Source organism: Lycorma delicatula, chromosome 8 (genome assembly GCF_047948215.1).
Source record: "Lycorma delicatula isolate Av1 chromosome 8, ASM4794821v1, whole genome shotgun sequence".
In the NCBI taxonomy this organism is placed as follows: Eukaryota; Metazoa; Arthropoda; class Insecta; order Hemiptera; family Fulgoridae; genus Lycorma; species Lycorma delicatula.
Window position 1 is genome coordinate 130,702,809 of NC_134462.1, and position 15,227 is coordinate 130,718,035.

At 32.1% G+C, this 15,227-nt stretch overlaps 1 protein-coding gene and 1 long non-coding RNA gene across 2 annotated transcripts in view; one reads left to right on the plus strand and one right to left on the minus strand.

Moving 5' to 3' along the window:
* Positions 1-15,227, minus strand: part of LOC142328914 (uncharacterized) — a 70,011-nt gene that overhangs the window by 4,640 nt on the left and 50,144 nt on the right. The gene's annotated exons all lie outside the window — the stretch shown is intronic.
* The window catches only part of LOC142328912 (disco-interacting protein 2 homolog B-A-like), a 164,667-nt gene continuing 149,781 nt past the window's right edge, over positions 342-15,227 (plus strand). Inside the window, exon 1 of the mRNA XM_075373074.1 lies at positions 342-362. The gene's annotated coding sequence lies outside the window, so the exon portion shown is untranslated. The remainder of the gene's footprint in view (positions 363-15,227) is intronic.

A 15,227-nucleotide genomic window follows, 5' to 3' on the forward strand; every position in this document is an offset into this window, starting at 1 on the left:
TGATAACCAATTATTTCTTAGAATTTCTACTTAATTGAGAATAATTTTATTCAGTGCCATGAACACTGTAAATGGAAGCAGTAAGAGTTTCTAGTTTGTTGTGAACATTTATCATTGTTCTGGTTTTTCTTTTTAGTTGTTTGATAACCATTTAGTTTAAATACAGTACTTTATATTTTAAAAAAATTTATAAAATTATTTTATTTTAGAATCAGTGTTAGTTCATGTTATGTTTTAGAATGGTGTATTTCTTATATTTTTAGTGTAACTTTCAAGGAAAATATAATATACTTGAAGATAGAAATAAGTGTTTTACATTTGCAAAATATCTGTGTATTGAAACAGTCCTCACTATCACTTTGGTAAGTCAAAATTTATACAGTAAACAATTTAATACGTATTCTTAAAAATAACCTGTTTCAGTTTTTAAAAACTAACAAATAATGTAATCTATACACAGTTAATAAGTTTTTGGAATATTCCAAACATATATTATTATCTAACTTCATTTTATATTCGTATAATTTATTCCACAAATCCTTAGTATAAATTAGCTTGAGTTTTAATGAAACTTTCTTACTCTGTACTGTCAAGATTCTATTTTAGGGAGGTTTTACTGTACCTTTATTGTTGAATATGATCTCTAAAATAAGCTTGCTTACATTTATTTACTAAAGTCAAGTTACTTTACCAACTGATTTATTGAAGCAGCTATGTACATAAATAACATACATAATAAAACAGTATGTAGTAAAAACAGATTTACATTAAAAAATATCAATGTATATTAAAACAAGCTGGCCAATAAACAAATTATTTCATTCCTAATAACATTTAAAAGGCTTTTAGGAAAAAAATCAGTGCACAATAGATACCACTGATTATACATTTCACATCCATACATAATATCAAGGTAAATGCAATGAGATGATTTAGATAATATAAATACAATGACTGATTAAACTGAAAGATAAATTAATATACGTATATTTTTATAATTTATGACCCTACTCTGCTTTCTGTTTAAGTACTAAACACATTATTCTGAGATGTGGTATGGAGTAACCTATATTTTATAAAGCTAATGTCATTTCAGGTAATGTAAAACTTATTAGTTATTTTGGTTAAATATTTTTATTTAAAAAAATTTGTTGTAGACTGACTAGTTTTCTAAACAAACACCAAATTTTACCTTTTAAACAGGAGTCTGTTAAACACCTTATAGTTCAGTTGAATATGGATACTAAATCATACCACATAATTCTGGGGATAAGCAAGGTTGTTTCTATAGAACTCTTGTTCTATTCCAAATGTTTTTCTCTTAATTTCTGGAGAAAAATCAATTTTGGTGGAAGAATTATTCATCAGTAATGTGCAGCTTCCCTGGAGAGGAGCTTCAGCTACTCTCTTGATGGGATGATTTTCTTTCTTATGCTACAGTTCCTTTACTTTAAACTGCCCCTTCTCATCAATCAATCATTTTCCTTTTCCTTCAACCTTATTTTAGATTCTGTAAGTGTTAAGTTAGAGTACTTATTACCTTTACACTGAAAATTCTGAATCTATATAGCAGTTCATCTATCATGTAATGTTTTGGGTGGTTCACTGGATCAATCTGTAAATTCTGTTTCCTGTCCATTGATAAAAGAATTATATCTGTTTAAGTGCCTGTAGGTAAACACAATTCAATTATGTATTGCTCATAGTATCCTCTAGACTGGCAATAATCAAATCAGGAAGGTAAATAGATACCAAGAATCTTTACAGAAGGGTTTGAAATGAACTGCAATTTGATTAATTTATACGTAGTTTAATTTCCTTCGGATGAAAAAAATTGATTTCTAAATCATATATTTAGTAAAATAGTACCCAATAATCACAATTCTTAGACAAACTGAAGAATGCAGTTCTGAATAGCGTTATCCCCATAGAAAAATACACAGATCTCCTGAATAAAACTTACATTATTAAACTAATACATCATATCATTAATCAATGTAAATTCAAAGCCACATAACTCATTTTTACAAAACCATTAGTTTATTATTAAAGAATTAAATTTACTTTATATTGAACTGTTACACTTATGTCACTTATTATTACAATAATATGTTACACTTATTATTTATAATAATAACACTTTTTATTATTATTAGTAATTTTTTTTTACTATAATCCTGTGACTGAAACTATCGACATTTATAAAAAAAATTAGTTAGTTCTGTTTAACATTTCTTGATAATTGTAATAATCCAGATTAACTCCTTAATGATTCATTATTATTTAGTTAAAATCATGTGCTTTAACTTAAGTAAATTTCATTTCTAATAAATTATTTAATTACATGAAAATAGATCATATTGTTATAAAATTTATATCATTTTTTGTTCATAAAAAAAGTAATTATGTCTAAATGACATTTCCTGGTAATATATCAATAGTCAACAAAAATTTTATCTTACAGGTCAGTTTATATATAGCATGAAGTACACTTTTTTTGATATGCTAAACTTAAGGTATAATTTATTTAATAAAATAAATGTATATACACATTCATACTACAAATTTAAAATCAATAATTTAAATGCAAAGAGCTGAAATTATAAATGCAAAAAATAAATTAAATGGTACAATTGAATATAACTTCTAGAATCCTTGCACACAACTTCAGTATTATATCATATTGAAGAATAGCAACATATTAAGACTCCTTTCTGTCTACCGTAATCAGACATATAATATCACCTGATTTTACATACTGCTGGTTAAGTAGTAGTACTAATTAACTTGCATGATCTTATTGTCTTATATATAGATCATAATTTTACACTATTTCTCCTTTTCCTAATCCCTGATCACTTCTTTTTTATAACTGGTACTATGGATTGTAACTTTGATCCTGTCAGCTTCTCCTGGCTGAGGATTCAGAACCTAGCTAGTTCTTCCATACTAACTGGTAGGAACCTGCCTATGTACTGACTTGGAGACTTTCTTTCCTTCACATCAGGCTGCACAATAAGCTTGATGGCTGAAGTACCTGTTTAATTAATCTGGGTCTCCTAATCCTCCCCCACCCCAAAAAAAAAAACAAAAACAAAATGGTAACATCAATATGGATAGTTGTGTTATTATTGTTATGATTTTTTAAATATTTCTATTCTATAAAAACATTACAGAATGATAGTAGAACCCAACACAGAAGTCATGATAAAAATAAAATAAATATTTAAAAAATTATCTTGTGTTATTAATTAATATACTACAAAAATATCAAATAAATCAATTTAAATGCATATTAAGTATGAATCAACTGTGTATAGTAATTATCTGTGTGGTTTGGGTTAGGTCAGCTGATATTTTTTCCATTCCTCTCTAAAGCTTATTTGCTGCTAGCTGTACTAATTTGCAAGCATAGCTAATTACTTATAGCAGTAACATTATAAATATAATCTTAATACATAAAAGTGTGATAAATGCATTTTTCTACTTATTTCACCAAACAAGTCTAAAAAAAAAAATGGGTAAAACTTCAATGAATTCAAAACTGCTTATAATTTCTCACATGCCAGTCACCTATCATAACTAACTAACTATTTTGGTTTATTCTATTCCTTTACTAGAGTGATATATTTTTTACTTATTTTCTATAACTCTACAGCTGAATATAAAATACTTTATTTCAAAATTTCATTAAATAAATAAACAATAAATTGAATTTTTGTCCCGATGTAACTTGAATCTAAAATATACATTTATAAGTTTATTTTATGAGTTTCATTTATAAGTTTCACACGACTAACTCGCAGGATTAATTATATATATAATATATTTGAATAGATGCAAATGAACATTTGTAAATAAAAAATCTAAGTAAATAATAAAGCGAGCAAGTTTAAAAAAGAATTTTACAAATTAAAAATTAAATTAAATAAAATTGATTTTTTTTATACGATCGATAAGTAATCTAATACAACGTACTTTCAATCGTAAGTTAAAAAGTTCTTAGCTAATTTTTTGGTCAACTCATCACCGTTTTTTTATAAACATTAGTAGAACTCAAACGTTTCGATGACCTTTTAGAACCGGGAACGACATGGAAGTTTTAGCCGGGGGTTAACCTGTTATCAAGGCTATTAAGAAACAGATGGAGATCTGTTAATTTCTAGGAAATCAAGAAAAGGTAGGATATCAAATAGTCGCATCAGAGAAACCGAGTCGTACTCCTCTGATTAACTGAACCGGCAGATAACAGTTGTTATAATTAACAGTAACATTTTCTTAACAAACAATACACATATATAAAAATACTTATCTAAATAACCGGAGGTAAACCACGAGATGTTCTTTATAACGTTATCGCTTTACGATAAATCTTAATTTGCGATTATAGAGTTCTTTTAGCATTTACAACATTAAATAAGTGGCTGGCGTACTATATATTATTTGCTTCCTGCTCGGGTGCAAAATTAGAACTTCATTAACATTTTATCAAATACGCTTTATATTTTTAATTATTTTCTTACGATAGCGTTAAAAAACATTCGCTCACAATTTCAAAACGATAAGATGTAATTTCAATAATAGTTTTGTTTTCGTTTTTACAGATTCTAACGCGTATAAAAATGTTATTCTGTCGTTATAACACGGACACTACGTTATGTATCCGGCGAGTCCAACTCACGACAGGAGGGGCATCTGATGAAGGGATGAGAACCGTTTGGGACATATGACCGGTTTAGTACGCGCGCAAATCTATCGGCAGCGAGGTTATGCGCTAACATCAGTATTTGCCACAAACTTTATAAGCCGCTTGCCGGGGCAGTAACCGCGGTACTCTATTCGCGCGCTTAATAAATCCCATAAAAATAGTCACCTGAAATATGGGTTCCTTTGGGCCTCGAACCTCATACACTGCTGGTGTGCGACGGTTTTAGTTACGCCTCTAATTTTATATTTTTCCACGGTCAAAGATATTTTTACGACTTTATACTATGTTTTCGAGTCCGATATCAGGCGCGATATCAAATTTGGATGCCGAATCGAGAAATGACTGACGAACAATTACAATAATATATCCGTTAAAAAGATAGTCCAAAAGTTTACTTTTTTTTTTAGTCTTTAAAGAAATATTTCAGTAACGCGTAAATTATTTAAGTTTAATAGGAGAAAGACAGGGATATAAAATAATTAAACCCACCGGGTTGGTCTAGTGGTTAACGCGTCTTCCCAAATCAGCAGCTGATTTGGAAGTCGAGAGTTACAGCGTTCAAGTCCTAGTAAAGCCAGATATTTTTACATGGATTTGAATACTAGATCGTGGATACCGGTGTTCTTTGGTGGTTGGGTTTCAATTAACCACACATCTCAGGAATGGTCGAACTGAGAATGTACAAGACTACACTTCATTTACACTCATACATATTATCATCCTCATTCATCCTCTGAAGAATTATCTAAACGGTAGTTACCGGAGGCTAAACAGGAAAAACGAAAAAAAAGGGATATAAAATAAAACTACCTTTACTATAAAAATGTGTTTTAAAGATTTAAATTCAACAGCAAACCGTGTCTACTATAAAAATTTATTAAAATAACACTGATAATATTTATTTACTTTCTCAATTTTTCTTTTCTTCGGTTTGTCTTAATTAAGCTGTACATAACTTTTAGAAAGGTCTACGTTGAATAACATTCTGGCTCGCATCAAAAAGCACCGCTGCGTGACTTCTTGGACGTAAATAATTTCTGTTATATTCTTCGAATGAAATAAAGAAAAAAAAGAACTTATTTTCTGTAAAAGAACTTCTAGCCTGGCTTTACGTTCGCTGACGACGGGGTTTCAAATATTGGTGTTAAAAAAATTCGAACTACTAGGTGAGCCGATATCGGGCGAACTTTGTACCCGTATTCGAAGCTGGATTTTTTTATAACGTTTACTACATTAAATTACTTAATTACGTGATTTTGTTTGTACGCTTGTTTTTAAGAAAATCACAAGAGAAAGGTCGACCGCTTCGGATACTTGTAGTGAGTTTATACTGTATAAAATAATCTCGCACAGAAACACAAATCTCACAAAAACTGCGCTGTTAAATATTTAGTTATTTAACTAAATATTTTCACCTCCACTATGAATCATGAGACCTTGCCGTTGGTGAGGGGGCTTGAGTGCTCAGGGATACAGAGTAGCTGGACCGAAGGTGCAACCATATCGGAGAGGTATCTGTTGAGAGCCAGACTAAGGAATGATTCCTGAAAGAGGGCAGCAGCTCTTTCAGTAGTTGTTAGGGGCGTGAGTCAGAATGATTTAAACGGCCATATCAACATCACTCAGTCCTCTGAGTACTGCGCAGCTGAAAGCAATGGAAAACTACAGCTGCTTTTTTTCCAAGAAAATGTGGCTCTCTGCATTTTCATATAGCAATGATGGAGGCGCCTTCCTCGGTAAAATATTCCGGAGGTAAACTAGTTCCCCGTTCGGATCTCCGGGTTGGGACTAGGGAAATGGATAGGATAAAAATGTGGATGTAGTAGGAATTAGTGAGGTTCGGTGGGAAGAGAAAGGCGACTTTTGGTCGGGTGATTTTAGAATAATTAACTCAGCTTCAAGTAATGGGCAGGCAGGAGTAGGTTTCATAATGAACAAGAAGATAGGAAAGAGAGTAGAGTATTTCAAAACGCATAGCGATAGAATCATTGTAATAAGGATAAAATCAAAAACTAAACCGACAACGATTGTTAACGTCTATGTGCCTACAAGCGCACATGATGACGATGAGGTAGAATATGTATACGAAGAGATTGATGAAGGAATTAAACACGTAAAAGGAGATGAAAATTTAATAATAGTTGGAGATTGGAATGCAAGCGTTGGAAAAGGCAAGGAAGGAAATATAATGGGTGAATACGGGCTGGGCAAAAGGAATGAAAGATGGGACCGACTTATAGAGTTTTCCACGAAGTATAATTTAGTAATTGCCAACACCCAATTTAAAAATCATAATAGAAAAATATACACTTGGAAAAAGCCAGGCGATACTGCAAGGTATCAGATAGATTATATCATGGTTAAGCAAAGATTTAGAAATCAACTCGTTGACTGCAAAACTTACCGTGGAGCAGACATTGATAGCGACCATAATTTGGTGACAATGAAATGTAGATTGGGGTTTAAAAACCTGAAGAAAAGGTGTCAGATGAATCGGTGGAATTTAGAGAAGCTTGAGGAAGATGAAGTAAAGAAGATTTTTGAGGAGGACATCGCAAGAGGTCTGAGTAAAAAAGATAAGGTAGAAAATGTAGAAGAAGAATGGGAGAATATTAAAAAGGAAAAAAAGGAAATTCTTAAATCAGCAGAAGCGAACTTAGGCGGAATAAAGAGAACTGGTAGAAAACCTTGGGTTTCAGACGATATATTGCAGCTGATGGATGAACGTAGAAAATATAAGAATGTCGTGATGAAGAAAGTAAAAGGAACTATCGGCAATTAAGAAATGCTATAAACAGGAAGTGCAAACTGGCGAAAGAAGAGGATTAAAGAAAAGTGTTCAGAAGTGGAAAGAGAAATGAACATTGGTAAAATAGTCGGAGCATACAGGAAAGTTAAGGAAAATTTTGGGGTACATAAATTAAAATCTAATAATGTGTTAAACAAAGATGGTACACCGATATGTAATACGAAAGGTAAAGTCGATAGGTGGGTGGAATATATTGAAGAGTTATACGGAGGAAATGAATTAGAAAATGGTGTTATAGAGGAAGAAGAGGAAGTTGAGGAGGATGAAATGGGAGAAACAATACTGAGATCTGAATTTAAGAGAGCATTAAAAGATTTAAATGGCAGAAAGGCTCAGGTTTCAGGTAAAGTATAGGGACAAGGGAAGCAATTTTAGGCCTCAGATTAATAGTAGAAGGAAGATTAAAGAAAAACAAACCCACATACTTGGCGTTTATAGACCTAGAAAAGGCATTCGATAACGTATACTGGAATAAAATGTTCAGCATTTTAAAAAAAATAGGGTTCAAATACAGATATAGAAGAACAATTTCTAACATGTACAGGAACCAAACAGCAACAGTAACAATTGAAGAACATAAGAAAGAAGCCGTAATAAGAAAGGGAGTCCGACAAGGATGTTCCCTATCTCCGTTACTTTTTAATCTTTACATGGAACTAGCAGTTAATGATGTTAAAGAACAATTTAGATTCGGAATAACAGTACAAGGTGAAAAGATAAAGATGCTACGATTTGCCGATGATATAGTAATTCTAGCCGAGAGTAAAAAGGATTTAGCAGAAACAATGAACGGCATAGATGAAGTCGTACGCAAGAACTATCGCATGAAAATAAACAAGAACAAAACAAAAGTAATGAAATGTAGTAGAAATAACAAAGATGGACCGCTGAATGTGAAAATAGGAAGAGAAAAGATTATGGAGGTAGAAGAATTTTGTTATTTGGGAAGTAGAATTACTAAAGATGGACGAAGCAGGAGCGATATAAAATGCCGAATAGCACAAGCGAAACAAGCTTTCAGTAAGAAATATAATTTGTTATAATTAATTTAAATGTCAGGAAAAGATTTTTGAAAGTATATGTTTGGAGTGTCGCTTTATATGGAAGTGAAACTTGGATACCGTTCGAAGCGTCAACATATGCTCGAGGAAAGACATTAAACGTATGGGTTCGTACTTTTTACTTTAATCTTAAGTAAAACGTTTGTTTTAACGTATAACATGTAGACGTTAATTTTCTGAATTCTTAAGATTCAGGATCGTTGAGCATTCCTCAACTTTCACCGGTCGTTTAATAAAATTTATTTATTTTTTAACGATTTATACGAACGAGTTTGTGCGCGCGTGTCGTTAAATCGTTAATGGAGAACGAAAAATTCACTCTCGATTAAATTCGCATTATTACTTGTACCGAAGAATACCGTTTGCATAGCGCTTACTTTATTTATACGGAGTGCCGTATAACGATTTAGAACGCAGGTATGAAACGGTGTGGAGAATCTTTGTGTCCCGTGGTACCGATATAAATTTTTGTTGCACAGTAAGGTTACGCGAACAAAGAAGAACCTAGTCGATGACATCGAACGACAGAGTTTATTTCGAATAGCATCCGTGTTAACGCGTATAAAGAGAATATCGAGGCTATTATATATAGAATATGTGTAAAAAGAAACCGCATCGAAGCGAGCGATAGCTAATTGATAATTCAAAGAAAGGTTATGGGAACATCAGCACGGAGTTTGCAGAATGACGGCTCGAGATATTATTTTATGGGACAAATAAAATTATTGCATCCAGCGGTGGAATTCTACAGTGAAGCGGTTTGTTGGAAAGTCTGTTGAAGTCTTATGACAATACACCAGGCAAACATTTGTCACAGATGTTATTACCGTATATAAAATGTAATTAAAAAAGCCAGTTAAATAATCGGTTAAAAAATTCATTGTTTTTTTTTCATCGACTCTAGCCGAAGGTTTACACCCCTCTCGTTATTTATTATTGATGATGTTTTTTATCGGGAAGTTAACCTTTGTTTCATACCTAAATTTATTTCCTGATTGTATTAATCACAATATATATATATATAAAATAGTTTTACGTTATTATATATATTAGTACTTTTTATAACTATTAGTTATAAAAAGTGTAAAACAGTTCATCATATCCTTCTTGAATGGGTACATTATACGCCATTGCTTGTGATACTCATACAACCAATCGGAGTTGACAGTATTTCGGATGATGATTTGGCCGATATAGAAAATTATTTGCATTTCTTAAATATTAAACGATATTGTCTCAGTTATGTCACTGTGCTGCTACTATGTATCTTGGTATACGTAAATAGATTAATTGTTTATATCTAATCTATATTACTGTGTAATAAACTAACAAATTTATGTATATATATATATATATATATATATATATATATATATATCACACACTCATATTTCTTTTATTGTTAATATTGTTTATTTCTTTTTAATGTTTGACTAATGATTTTTATACTCTCCTTGTATTTTTTGCTCCGTTTGTAGCTTCTTTTCTAATAAATATATAATAAGAAAAATAAATTCTGTTTCTGAGTTTCGAACAAAATTAAATTATATATTACTATATTATTATATATTATAAATTATATATTATTATGAATTCTTTAGGTAAAGATAAATAGCTTATCTGATTTTACACTCATTAAATTTTGATCTTCTGCTCTATATACTTATGTGTGTGTGTATATATATATATATATATATAAAATCCCACGCTTGTTACCATAAAACCTTAAACAGTTTAGACGTTTGACAAATTTTTAGTAATTATTGTATTTTGTTAAACACCATCATGAAATCGTGATATAATTTAAAAATGATAAATGATTTGTTTCCAAATTAACGGTAATTATTCTTCCCGAGAATTATTAGAAAATAACTACATCTTCATAACTCGTGACGGAGCTCTGAAAGGTTCTTTGGAAGACACGTAATTTGAAAGCAAGACGTTTATAATTTTAAATAATTATAAATACGTTTTTCTTATTTTAAAAATACGAATAAAAATAACTTACTGAAAATTTCGATTTTGCGCTAAGCTACGATATTTTTTCTCGAGTTGTTTTTCGAAAGAAAATACTAAAGAGATTCAATAATTTATTAACGATAGGTAATCGATACGTAAAAACACGCGTAGGAAGTGATACTTGTAGTTTTAATATATTTTTTTGCAAATTTAAAGGACTGTCATGTTAAGATTATTTACTAAGCCGTTTATCATATATTTATATTTATTTATTTAGGTAGCTTTTTTCTGTAGTCATTTTATTCCGTTACGATAATTTATTTTCTTATAGATATCGGTAGCGATTAAAAAAGAAAAACGAATTTGCTAAAGAAATCTTGTATCTGATAAAATAGGTACATATTGTTTTACAAAATAATCATCGGTCATCGTGGAAATAGTTTTTTTTTTCGAATAAAAAAAAAAATATATTACCGGTTTATGTAATACGTTTACGTTATACAGGAGTTAAATAACTTTTCGATATCCAGTTTGCGATGTAAAAGATCGTGGCAGTTTAAATGCCCGGAGCAAAAGTTAAAATTGCAGAGGGGAGAACGTCCTTGACCTCGCAACAGTGTGGCGCCTCATGTTCTTCGTGTACAACACTCGAACAGCTGATATGAAGCAATATTCACTTTGCATATACATATTTATATATATTATGTACCCTGTTCTTTACGTTTACAACGCCACACAAGGCAACCCTTGAATTTCATGCACATACACACACCCACAGACTTAATATATATAATATATATATGCACACTATTCGAACTTGAAAAGTATACGGCCCAGTTTATTTAAATATATATTCTTATTTAAAATTTAAATTATATTTATACTCTTATACTTTAATGTAATTGTTATGGCCATTAAAATAATCGGAATAAAATTGTATTAATACGGTTAATATAAACTATTATGACATATAAAATGTAGTTTATTAGTTTAACGGATATTTATATGTATTAGTGGAATTTCAGAAAAACGCAATCGTGCGTATAAATTATTTTAAGTTCAGTAATTATTAGCTCAACGTATTCAACAAATATCTGAGTTGTATGATCTTAAAATGTTATATATATTTTTATATGTATCACCCTTGGCGAGATAAGACCGATCGAAAATGGTTTTGATCAGCGCACAAAAAAAAAGATAACGTAATCTTAGTTAAATCCATATTTCTTTATTTTCGTTGTTTTTCTTAAAATCATTTTTCAAAACGCTTCATTATTTGTATAATTTGATATTCTGGTACGTTGTAATTAATTAAACGCTCCTAAAACGTTGACATATTCACTACGCATCCGATTCATACAGTTTCTCTTTCTCTTTTCGGTAACCGAAATAGACGCATCTAGGTTCCTTTCTACGTAAGAATTCTAGGTTGATGCGGCCTTCGTTTGCGTAAGCTATTGTAGATAACCGCTTTTCGGGAATTTTGATTATAAGTGCTTTGTCAAACGACGGCTGTAAAGCGGTTTCATAGAACGAACGGATTTGACGATTGTCGACAATAAGTCTCGTCAAATTAAATCGAATGTATCGCCTTGAAAAATAACTGTGCGAGAAAGTTTCTGTGAACAGATTCTCCTTTGTCACCTACGTTTGGGATGTACTAGCTTAACGGTTCATCGTGTTCTTGTGGACCGTTTAAGTTATGCGAATCGCTTTTTTTGGAGTTTATACGGTAGAAATCTATGAACTTTTCAAATTCTTGAAGCCAGCTAAATTTGTAATTTTTAGGAGAGCCGCTTTTTACATTACATTCTTATCTAATAACGCTGTAATCGGTTGTCGTTAAAAAAAAATTTAATTTAAAAATTCTGATACTTCACACTTGGCGAGATCACGAACTGTAGCTGTCATTATGAATGGATGAATAAAAACAACTGACGACTAAAAAATTAATTGTCGCTAACAGCTGACTATCGACTGAAATAACTTAGTTAGCTTCGCAAGCGCTATTAGTTTTATCGCGTATATAATCGGAAAATTCAAAACGCACCTTACTTTGAAACACTAGTGTATGCTTTCTGTAATATAGATTGAAAGTAGTACAGGAAAACAATTGTTAACAAATTCCAGCAAATTAGCTACATTGTGAAGAAATTTTTTTTTGTTTCTATACATTTTCTTTAAATTTCCATTAATGGTTTTCACATCTTGAAGTAGTGCGCCGTTCTACTGTTTTCAGGGACAGAAAGCCTACGTGCTTGACTTACAGAAATATATTCCCTAGTTAAGTTTTATTTTGTACGTGTTGTCTATCGACAGAGTTATTAAAACTGATGGAGGGCCGTAGATTATGCGTAAATTATACTTTCTGAATGTTATGTGATGACTATATTTTTATGTTTTTGTAATTTTAATCGGTAACAGAAAGCCGATACGAGTCGTATTAAATATTTTAACTTCGACTTTGAATAAGAATAAGAATAAAAAGAGAAAGTTTGTTGTTGAAGTTGCTATTTTATCAAAACAAAAATGAATTACATAACTAGTTATTTGATTTTCGCTGATAACAGTTATTATAATTTCAGTTTAACCTTAATTATTATATTCATAAAGAATGAACTGTTTGTTCTGTGAAAGTTTTCTGAAAGCTCTCTTTAAATTTACGGTAGCATATTGCACGCGACGGTATCATAAGAAAGGGAGTCCGACAAGGATGTTCCCTATCTCCGTTACTTTTTAATTTCTATATGGAACTAGCAGTTAATGATGTTAAAGAACAATTTAGATTCGGAGTAACAGTACAAGGTGAAAAGATAAAGATGCTACGATTTGCCGATGATATAGTAATTCTAGCCGAGAGTAAAAAGGATTTAGAAGAAACAATGAACGGCATGGATGAAATCCTACGCAAGAACTATCGCACGAAAGTAAACAAGAACAAAACAAAAGTAGTGAAATGTAGTAGAAATAACAAAGATGGACCGCTGAATGTGAAAATAGGAGGAGAAAAGATTACGGAGGTAGAAGAATTTTGTTATTTGGGAAGTAGAATTACTAAAGATGGTCGAAGCAGGAGCAATATAAAATGCCGAATAGCACAAGCTAAACGAGCCTTCAGTAAGAAATATAATTTGTTTACATCAAAAATTAATTTAAATGTCAGGAAAAGGTTTTTGAAAGTGTATGTTTGGAGTGTCGCTTTATATGGAAGTGAAACTTGGACGATCGGAGTATCTGAGAAGAAAAGATTAGAAGCTTTTGAAATGCGGTGCTATAGGAGAATGTTAAAAATCAGACGGGTGGATAAAGTGACAAATGAAGAGGTATTGCGGCAAATAGATGAAGAAAGAAGCATTTGGAAAAATATAGTTAAAAAAAGAGACAGACTTATAGGCCACATACTAAGGCATCCTGGAATAGTCGCTTTAGTATTGGAAGGACAGATAGAAGGAAAAAATTGTGTAGGCAGGCCACGTTTGGAATATGTAAAAGAAATTGTTAGGGATGTAGGATGTAGAGGGTATACTGAAATGAAACGACTAGCACTAGATAGGGAATCTTGGAGAGCTGCATTAAACCAATCAAATGACTGAAGACAAAAAAAAAAATTTCATTACTTTCATTTTAAAATTTAATAATTACTACATTTATTTATTTTTTATTTATTAGATATATATATAATTTATTTATCCTGGACGAACCACCGTGATGGTGCGGTGCGGGAGCCGATAATCGACAAACCAGGCTTAGGGGCCTCCATATTGCATAAGCCACAAACGGAATAACGCGTAAGAAACGTTTCCGGGGTCGCGAGTGAATAGTTTTCGCGAGTTATATGGTCCTAAGACATCAAAATACGGTAAGTCGTAGTTAAAACAAAACGCGGTCCTCACTTTTTTTTTTTTGTGTTCTGTTTCTTTTGTTGTAGATACCAACAGCCACCACAATAAAGAAATGGTTTCTTCACTGCGGCCACGAAGTCCCCCCAACCACTTCCCGGACACACGTGTGCCTGGAGATTAATAATTATTTGCAGTAAATAATTTCTGTTTACATCTTCTAAGAAAATCGCCGCCCCAAAACCGCGATCGCGAATAGGTTACACCATTTTGTAAGTTGTCTATTACCTTTCCTTTCAAGAAAGAAGAAAGAGGGAACGAGCCCAGCAGCCATCAGCTCAGCAGTCACAAGCCCAGCAGTCACCTGCCCAGCAGCCACTGACAGCACGGAAGAAGGAAGAAACCTGCACTTTCGCCCGTTCAGCTCTTCGGGGCCTCGGGAATTTTAAGGTTAACGGTATGTAACTTCGGTTACTACCAATTCTCGGAAAGTGCAGGCCAAAGAAGAATGAAGAGGTCATCGGAAGAAGAAGAAGAAGGAGAAGTAGAAGATGAAGAAGAAGGAAGACCCTCTACTCGCTTCAACATCACGGACTGGAGTCCGGAACAGAGCCCAGCAGAGATGCGTCCTGGAAGACAGCCATAACAGAAGTGGATGAAGAACTTCCACACACCTCTCCTTTAAAACTTACAAGTTAAATAAAATAAACCAGCAATTGCGACACCTCCGGAGTAGGGGTCGCATTGCTCCCTCCTGATAGTTAGTGCCCCGTTGTGGCGTATTCCTGATAGCATATGAAGCGTTAGCACCGAAAGGACTTCAGTGGACGGTCTGAAGGGGAAGTACGTCG